The 9,941-nt window shown below is 37.1% G+C and overlaps 1 pseudogene; it reads right to left on the bottom strand.

Annotated features, from left to right (window-relative positions):
• Nucleotides 1-8,695: 8,695 nt before the first annotated feature.
• On the bottom strand, nucleotides 8,696-9,190 carry LOC132437167 (lymphocyte antigen 6E pseudogene; annotated as a pseudogene).
• Nucleotides 9,191-9,941: the final 751 nt, after the last annotated feature.

Raw genomic sequence — 9,941 nt, 5'->3', positions numbered from 1 at the left:
ATTTTAAGCACTCTGAGGTTAACATATGTGAAGTCTATGTTACTCTCCTGAAACTGATGCAAAATAGATTATGTCAATGTGCTTTACCCAACTTAGCCAAGTTTCTCAAGTGTGCATTTCCTGCTTTTGTAAATTTCTATGTTTGCAAGATTTCTATTGTGTTCTAATTATGCATATTACTTTTCTCCATTTTTCTTGTTAAAGTAGTTTAGCACCTCAGTCATTTGAGGTTATCACTGATTTCTTTAATTTCATACCTCCCCTAATTTATTAGTGAGCCTATTTTCTATCTCTTTTTTTACTGATATGGTTGTAAAACCTCATCTTTTCTCCTCAATGCTTTTTCACTTTCCTTATCTCAGGCTCCTTTTTTCCTTATTAACTTTCTGCAGCCTATTAACTCTCCTGCAAGCCTTATTGATGAAATATATTCTTCCTTGGTTCACATTCCACTTCTCTGATGGGAAGTCTTTAAACTCTGTGTGTGTGTGTGTGTGTGTGTGCATGCATGTGTATACATACATTTATCCTTGTAGAAAGGACATATTTTAAATTAATTCAGTTCACATGATACAATTACAGTATCTTCACCATAGTCTAGTCTTCTATCTTGGGCTATTACTCTCTAACTCTCCCTCCCTACATATATATACAATTGTTCTTTATATCACAATATTCATTTTGGTTTTGCTCACATACTCCTTTAATATTACATTCGATCTCCTTAGATATTAAATGGTTAAATGAAGTAATAAATTGGACCCTAATTATTTATTTATATACTTCTGGAAAATAAGAGCCAATACTGGAAAAATAATAAAGAATATAGCATTTGAGAATTAGTGGAACCATTTAAGAGAGCCAACTTCCTCACAGAGAGTAATTTAAACTCTAGCTTATAGTTTTAAAAATAAATATTCTATGATTGGAAACTCAGATATAAGATAAATAAGTTGTCTGAGATCTTTTTATCTTTAAGTAATATTTCACAGGAAGTGTATTTGACATACCATTAAGATATAAGGCCATACTTAACGTCACTTCTAGGAGAGAGTTCTCCACCCACAACGTTAGCTGAGGCAGCATCACATGTGGACTATATGAATGCCCCTCCCTACTCCTGGACAGAGATCATGTGACCCAAGAACAGCCTAATCATTTGTTGGCTAATTATCTATGAAATGGTCTGGTTTGAGAGTTCTGATCTAAGTTAGCTGAGCCAATTAATCTGTATTCTTGCACATAGAAATCCAAAGAGAATCAAGTAGCTAGCTATAAAATCTAAAATGCAAAGACTGCATTCAGAGAGGCAAGATGAGTCAAAAATCAATAAAAAGAAACTCTGTGGCAACTAGAACAATGAAATATTGAAAGAATATACATTATAAAAGTGGTTTTCAATGGGCAGAAGTGTAGGTATACTGTCTGTGAAAGAAGATTCTCAGGGCATGGCTGGAAAAAGCTTGACAATATCTTGCTAGAGATTCAGAATAGAAAGTGAAAAAGACAGACACATTGGCAAGTTGTTGGGAAGCAGAAATAATGAAGGACTAGAGTAAAAATTCATGAATTCCTGTGCTGAAATTGCTAGAACTGTCATAGATCTAGAACTTTCATCTACTTACAGTATCTCTAAGACCACATACTAATATATTTTGCAATCTAAGATTTTAATTAGCTTCTCTCTTACTGTCACATTTATCTTTATAATAAATTACCACCAACTTAAACTATCTTCAGTGAGTTTCTTTTCCCTATAAAGCAATAGAAGCCAAATAGAAGCCAAATAAAAATATTTGCTCTGGTTTTATTCCATAAGTACTTTTTCATCACCTGGAATGTACAATGCATTGTGGTTGATGATATGGAATATAAATATATATAAATTAATTGTATACAAGTTCCATTCTCTAGGAGTTTGTCACCTAATAGAGGAAAAAAAAGCCTTATAGAAATAATTGTGACCTTAATTAACATTAAACAAATGATAAGACACTTGAAAAAGGAAAGGTAAACACAGTAAGAAGTCCTTACTTTTCCTGTATTATATTCAGTTGATTGAGAGTCCTATGTTAGTAGAGACTAAAACACATGCTACTAATAAACCAGTGGGTCAATGAAGAAATCAAAGAGGAAATCAGAAAATACCTTGAGACAAGTGAAAATGTAAACACAACTTTCCAAAATCTATAGGATGCAACAAAAGAGTTCTAAGAGGGAAGTTAGTAGTGATACAGGCATACCTCAAGAAACAAGAAAAATCTCATATAAACAACCTAACCTACCATCTAAAGTATTTTAAAAAACAGAAGAGCAAACAAAACCCAAAGTCAGCAGAAGGAGGGAAATAATAAAGATCAAGAAGTAAATAAAATAGAGACCAAAAGAAAAAAAGAAAGGACAAAAGAAAAGAGCAATAAAGCCAAAAGCTGTTCTTTTTTTCTTTGAAAAGATAAACAAAATTGATAATCCTTTAGCCAGGCTCATCAAGGTAAAAATAAAGAGGATCCAATAAACAAAATAGTAAATGAAAGAGCAGAACTAACAACTGATATCACAGAGATATAAAAAATCATAAGAGAATACCATGAACAGTCATATGCCAACAAACTGGATAACCTACAAGAATGGACAAATTACTAGAAACATATAACTGTCCAAAACTGAATCAGGAAGAAATATACAATCTAAACAGACCAATCCATAGTAGTGATAATAAAAGCTATTTATGACCAATCCACAGCTAACATCATACTCAAAGGTGAAAATCTTTCCTCTAAAATCAGGAACAAGACAAGGATTCCCATTCTCACCACTTCTGTATAACATATTACTGGAAGCCTTAGCTACAGCAATCAGACAAGAAAAAGAAATAAAAGGTGTCCAAACTGGAAAGGAAGATGTAAAACTGTCACTATTTGCAGATGATATGATACTATATATGAAAAATCCTAAAGTTTCCACCAAAAACTATTAGAACTAATAAATGAATTCAGTGAAGTTGCAGGATACCAGATTAAAATACAGAAATCTGTTGTTTTTCTATACACTATTAATGAACTATCAAAATAAAAAGCAAGAAAAAAGTCCTGTTTAAAATCACATGAAAAACAATAAAATACCTAGGAATAAACTTAACCAAGGACATGAAAGACATATATGCCGAAAACTCTAATAAACTGATGAAAGAAGGTGAAGATGATACAAAGAAGTGGAAAGATATCCCGTGTTTATGGACTGGAAGAATTAATATTGTTAAAATGTCCATACTACTCAAAGCAATCTACAGTCAATGAAATCTCTCAAAATACCCATGACATTTTTCACAGAACTAGAACAAATAATCCTAAAATTTATATGGAACAACAAATTACCCCAAATTGCCAAAGCAATCTTAAGAAAAAAGAACAAAGATGGAAATACCATGCTTCCCTCACTTCAGACTATACTACAAAGCTACTGTAATCAAAACAGCATGGTACTGGCACCAAAAACAGACACATCAATCAATGGAACAGAACAGAGAGCCCAGAAATAAACCCACACACTTATGGTCAATTAATCTATAACAAAGGAGGTAAGAATATAAAATGGAAAAAAGACAATTTCTTCAATAAGTGATGCTGGGAAAGTTGCATAGCTACATGTAAAAGAATGAAATTAGAACATTTTCTCACACCATATACAAAAATAAATTCAAAATTAATTAAAGACCTAAATTTAAGACCTGAAACCATAAAACTCCTAGAAGAGAACATAGGCGGAATACTCTTTGACATAAATTGTAACATTATTTTTTTGGATCTGTCTCATAGGGCAAAAGAAACAAAAGCAAAAATAAACAGATGGGAACTAATTAAACTTAAATGTTTTTGCACAGCAAAGAAAACCATTGACAAAATAGAAAGACAACCTACTGATAGAGAGAAAATATTTGCAAATGATATGACCAACAAGGAGTTAATATCCAAAATATATAAACAGCTCATACAACTCAATATCAAAAAAAAAAAATCAAAGAACTCCATTAAAAAATGGGAAGAAGACCTGAATAGACATTTTTTCAAGAAGATATACAGATGGCCAACAAGCACATGAAAAGAAGCTCAACATTGCTAATCATCAGAGAAATGCAAATCAAAACCACAGTGAGATATCACCTCACACCTGTCAGAATGGCTATTATCAAAAAAGTCTAGAAATGACAAACATTAGAGATAATGTGGAGAAAAGGGAACCCTTTACACTGTTGGTAGGAGTGTAAATTGGTGCAACCACTCTGGAAAACAATATGGAGGTTTCTCAGAAAACTAAAAATAGGGCTACCGGATGACCCAGCAATTCCACTCCTGGGTATATATCCAAAGAAAACAAAAACACTAATTAGAAAAGATACATGCACACCAATGTTCATAGCAGTATTATTTACAATAGCCAAGATATGGAAGCAACCTAAGTGTTCATCAATTGATGAATGACTAAAGAAGATGTGGTATATATGTACAATGGAATATTACTCATATAAAAAGAATGAAATTCTGCCATTTGCGACAACACGGGTGGACCTAAAGGGTATTATGCTTAGTGAAATAAGTTAGACAAAGAAAGACAAATACTATATGTTATCACTTATATGTGGAATCTAAAAAATAAAACAAATGAATGACCATAACAAAACAGAAATAGACTCAGATATAGAGAACAAACTAGTGGTTACCAGTGGGGAGAGGGAAGTGGGGGAGGGGTCAAGACAGCAGTAAGATACTGAGACACAAACTACTATGTATAAAATAAGTAACAAGGATATATTGTACAGCACAGGGAATATAGCTATTATTTTATAATAACATTTAATGGAATATAATCTATAAAAATATTGAATGACTATGTTGTATACCTGAAACTAATATAATATTGTAAATCAACTATACTTCAATAAAAAAAAGTGTTCTATGATACACCTCACATAAAATAGCTAAGAGTAGTGCTTGATCCGAAACACCAAACTTAAATAAAGCATACAGAAAAAAATTTAAGAAAAGTTTGGTTTTCCCCTCATATTCAGCAGTCTCAGAGTTGAGAAAAACAGGGAACTGACTCTATAGCCTTATAGCATGATTTTATTTTCCAAAAAATAAATATGATCACTGTCCCAATACAATTAATGGCAAGCGTGTCTAAATTTTACATATTAAAAATTTTACCCTTTATTGTTATATCAGATTTTACAAATCATATCTCTAAAAAAATGTCAGCCTTCACTAAAATCTCTTTAACAAAGTGAGAAAAAGACTTTCATTAACCATAACAGTTGTTCAGAGTTTGATATGGTCTATCTGAGGACAATGCAGGAATTATCTGAAGTCATCATAGTCATGAGCAATTATGAGTGAAGACTATTATGATTGCACTGACAAGACAAGGAGAAGCAGGTTAAGAGAGCAGCAGATGAAATTCCGATTAAAAAATTAGAATGACATTTCAACTCTAACTGAAATATGCTTTTTTGGCAAGAAGAGAGAATCCCTTTTCCCAGAAATTTCTGAGGACAATGCAGACTACAGTACAGTGCTTCCCCAAAGCAGAAAGAGGAATTCAGATTTTCCATTTGAATTAAGTTCTGATTCTGATTTTAAATGTGTATTTTTTAATAACCGTAATTCATAAGCTTGAACAAATAGTACCATACTTTACAGGAAGAACTTAACTGTATGTGCATAGACATCTATAGATATCCATCCATAACTACCTATCAAGCTTTTCAAAGCATCATTACAGTTATTTCTTGGAAGTACAGAATTTGCTTTACATGTTTACTAATGCATTCATAAAATATTCATTGAATGTGAGTTTTATGCTATACATTGAGATGGTTGCTGGAGGTACAAAGGTAATCTACACTATATTTTAGGAAAAGATTATCAACCAAACTTACTGCCCTGAGATACTCTTTATGTATCACCTCTGGCAGTGACCGAGAGATCAAGTTTATTAAAGTAGCTTGTCTTTTTTCCTTGTTGTTGTTTTTTAAATTATGGCATTCGAACAAACAGTCCTAAATATGGAAATAAGAGAAAAAAAACGCATATACCCTTTATTGTACAAAATCTCAGGATGTTTCACAATGAGTACCCCCTACAAGCAAAACAAATTGACTCAAGCTAAGTTATAATATCGATTATACTCCTTTGTTTTTATACAATCAACACTTCTTTAACTCTAGAGTCAAGCTATTGAAATGACTAATTAAAATATTATTAAATTGGGTCAGTAATGGAATGGTATATAGATCTAAATTGACTTTTAATAACCTTGGATTTTTTTTATTTTCTTGAGCAATAAAAAGTGAAATATGTGAATTAAATTAAGTGTACTCACACACTGTACAGTGCAGAGAGCTGGGATTAGATAGTTTATGAAAGCAATCTAACTTTATATAAATAAACACAATAGCGATGATGAGTTCTTTAAAAAGAATGAATCAGACAAATAATCACAATTTAGTATTTAGAAATGTAAGCCATAAAAAGAACCAAAGGAATAAAATAGCCTCCCCACTGAGCATAATATTTTGTATTATCTTGTACAGGAGATGAAATTTACAGAAGAAACATTTTACCTTTAATGAACTCTAATTTTGATAATCGAGTTGCCAATTAACAGAGTAATTGCAAGGGTAGATTAATGTCACAATTCTCATTCAGTTATCTCACAGCCACTCTCTATGTATGTGGTAAATATTCAGAGCACATTTTTTTTCTTCAGCATTTCCTCAACCCAGATTTTACCTTAACATAATTGACAAATTTGGAGGGCACATTTTACTACAAGAGCCTAAGGACCTGATCCTATCATTAAAAGCACCCCAGGAAGAAAAATTCAAATGCAAATTTCAACTGACCTTTGTGGAAACAACTCATATTATTTTGCATCAGTAGCCACTAGAGATTTGTCTGGCTATATATGGATTTCCACATCTGTCAGCTATAAGTGCACTTCATCTGTCTGCTAAATCAGAGAGCCAGAAATAGATGACAGTGATCAAGGCTTTGAGCTTCTCTTAAATTAGTCACATCATGAGGTAAAGTTAGTTTGTCCATTGGGCTTTCATTCTAAAGGTTTACTGCTAAGAAACTTAGAGAAAATAATACATCAGGAAAGCAAATGGCGTCTTACCTATTCCTTTCTGTGTTTTTTCTTTTTTCTTCTTGGAATGGAGTGCTGACCAGACAGTCTGTCTCGGGGTAGGTCCTGCTGGGAGAACTGAACATAAATTGCTCTTGTTTGCAGCTACCTAAGCTCTGCTACCAAAACACAACACCGGCAAGAGATCTATAATTAACTTCACCTGTGCCCAGGTTCCCTCCATAGTTCCCTGTTTCTAATTCCCTACTGTTTCCTTCCTTTGTGAACTGATTTAAAAAAAAATAAAACCTTACTCATCCTTGGACATGAGTCCAGGTAATATGCACACCAGCTGCTAGTGTGGAAAATGCATTGATTTCTTTCCTTTCTTCCTTTCCATCTCCACTCCTCATTAAATCCAGGGTCAATGTGATGAGATAGGGAAGTACAACCACCTGTGTAAGAGAGCACACTTTTGCCTAATATTTGGCTTCCCAGTTTGACCATTAGACTTCAGAACATATTTTCTAAACTAAGGTTAAGGAAAAGCAAGGCATCTCTGAATCATTCTTTGTATCATCTGTGTATTATTTTCCAGGGTGTTCACATGGAAAGAGGTGATAGGAAGAAAAGTGTGTAGAGAAATATCTTTCTGTAGAAATTTCAAGAAAACATGTTTTGCCCTTAGCCTGATAACTAGATCTCCCTTCCCGCTTAAGACTATTAGGAAGGTAGAGCCTCTATATCAAACACAGAGGAAAGCAAAACAAATTTAAAATCTGCATCCCTGATTCAAAGCTCCATCCCTACCAATGGATTCACTGCTGCTCAGGTATAGGAAACTTACCCCAATGGTAAGACTGCGTCCCTTATGTCATCTGACACCTAGAGGTGCTCAGTGTTGAATAATACTTGGCCAGTTACGGACAGGGCACATTTGCTAGAAGTCCCACATTTTTGGGGGGCGGGGGGTGGGAACATCTGTGTTTATTTGAGGCAGCAAAGCAGCAGGAGGGCTCCAGTGTGGCGGTGGAGGGAGGGGGCCCGAGAGCAGCTGGATTTCGGGCTGGGAGCAGATTCCTGGGTCAGCAGCCTAGACCTGGGGACAGTGGAAGGCATGTCTTCCTAAAGGCTGCCCTCGAAGTGAGTGAAATGAGGTGTGCAGAGATGCCAGGGGAAAGGGGTTCTGTGCTGGCGCTTGGGGCTCTAGGGGCTGCGGATGCCAGGATCCTGACGCTTACTCCCATCCCCGCCCCCCAACACAGGCTGAGACCTGGCCACACACTCACCCGTGCCTAGCAGGACACACGGACCAGCGCCTCTCCACACAGCACATCTTCCGCACCTGCGGGCGGACAGGGCCTGGACAGGGGCAGGCCTGGGATCAGGTGCCCCTCCCAGCATGTCCCTGGGACGTGGTTCTGACTCTGGGGCCTTCAGGCTCCGTTCCCAGGTTCCCCCTGGAAGGCTGACCGGGAAGTAAGTGTAGCCGGCAGGTGTGTGGGTGCAGAGGGCAGGCCTGCCTGTGGGGACCCAGGGTCTAGACAGTGGGCTCTGCAGGGGGAGGAGTCTAGGGGAGGAGGCTTCGCGATCCTCTTGGGTCTGGGAGGAGCTGGGCTTTCCTTCTTTCCTGAACTTTGGAAGTCTGGGCCGGGCACAGGGTCCCGGGGGTCAGGGGGCCAAATCGTAGCAGAGCCGACAGCAGGCTGAGCAGGAGCCCGAGGCCCAGCACAGCGGCGCTGGCTCGCAGCCCGCGGTCGGCCTCACTGATGTTGCACAGGAAGCTCTGGCAGCAGCGGGTGTCCACGGACGCCACACGGAGATTGACGCTCGGGATGGGGCAGAATGGGGAGTAGCCCTTGTTCAGGGTGTAGCCAAAGTCCACAACGTTCCCGATAACAGCGGATGCAGAGATGCTCACACAGTAGTTGTTTGTATCGGAGCAGACGGTGGGCTTCAGGCAGTACCAGTTGCTGTTCTTATTCACGCAACAGAAGCACACCAGGGAGTGGGCTCGCTCCACACCCAGGAGGGCAGCTAGCAGCACCGGCAGGAAGACCTTCATTCTGGAGGGGACTGGCGTCCCGGCTGGGGTCTCACGAAGCCAAAGAAGTCAGGCCGCCGGCGGACGCAGGTCCCCGGCCGTGCAGTCAAGCCTGCCCCTGAGCCCGAGCCCGCGGCAGCCTGCTCCAGAAGTCCCACATTGTATTCCATATGTATGGAAGTGGAAATTACACTACATAAAGAGTTTGATTTTCACTCTCCCAAAGATGTTCAATGTATTCCTAATGGCCTTGATTTTATGTTTGGTTTAGAGAGTTTCAAGGACAAATATGGGCATGTTGCACATAACCAGCTTATTATAATTCACTTCTTGGCAGGCCAAGGAGTTCTTGATGCATGCCAAGGTCATTTTCCAGCCAAAACTCTTAAAGTAGTATCATCAACTCCTCCACATTAAGGTTAATAATTAAGTAGAGCTGCCAAACTCATGTTAAACTAATATGAGTAATCAGAGCAATTGACAACTACAATTGTTGTAGCAATTGAACTACAACTTAGTACCTACTGCCCTTACAAAGTTAATATCTACCTTAATAATATTTCTACCCTTCCTCTAGCTGTGAAATAATCTAGTGTTAGTCTAGTTTCTAAGAAACCTAGTCTAGTTTCTAAGAAAGTCCAAGAGATATTCTTCAGTTTCTCAGGCAAGTATATCTTCACCTAGGAGGGCTGGCAACAGGTGATTATTTGTTCTAGAATAATCAGGAAGGACCTGACAATTATATTTACTTTGGTTACATGAGTGAGAAGAG

This window comes from Delphinus delphis, chromosome 14 (genome assembly GCF_949987515.2).
Source record: "Delphinus delphis chromosome 14, mDelDel1.2, whole genome shotgun sequence".
Lineage (NCBI taxonomy): Eukaryota > Metazoa > Chordata > Mammalia > Artiodactyla > Delphinidae > Delphinus > Delphinus delphis.
Note: the sequence above shows the minus strand (reverse complement) of the source record. Positions and strands in the feature narration are given on the sequence as shown.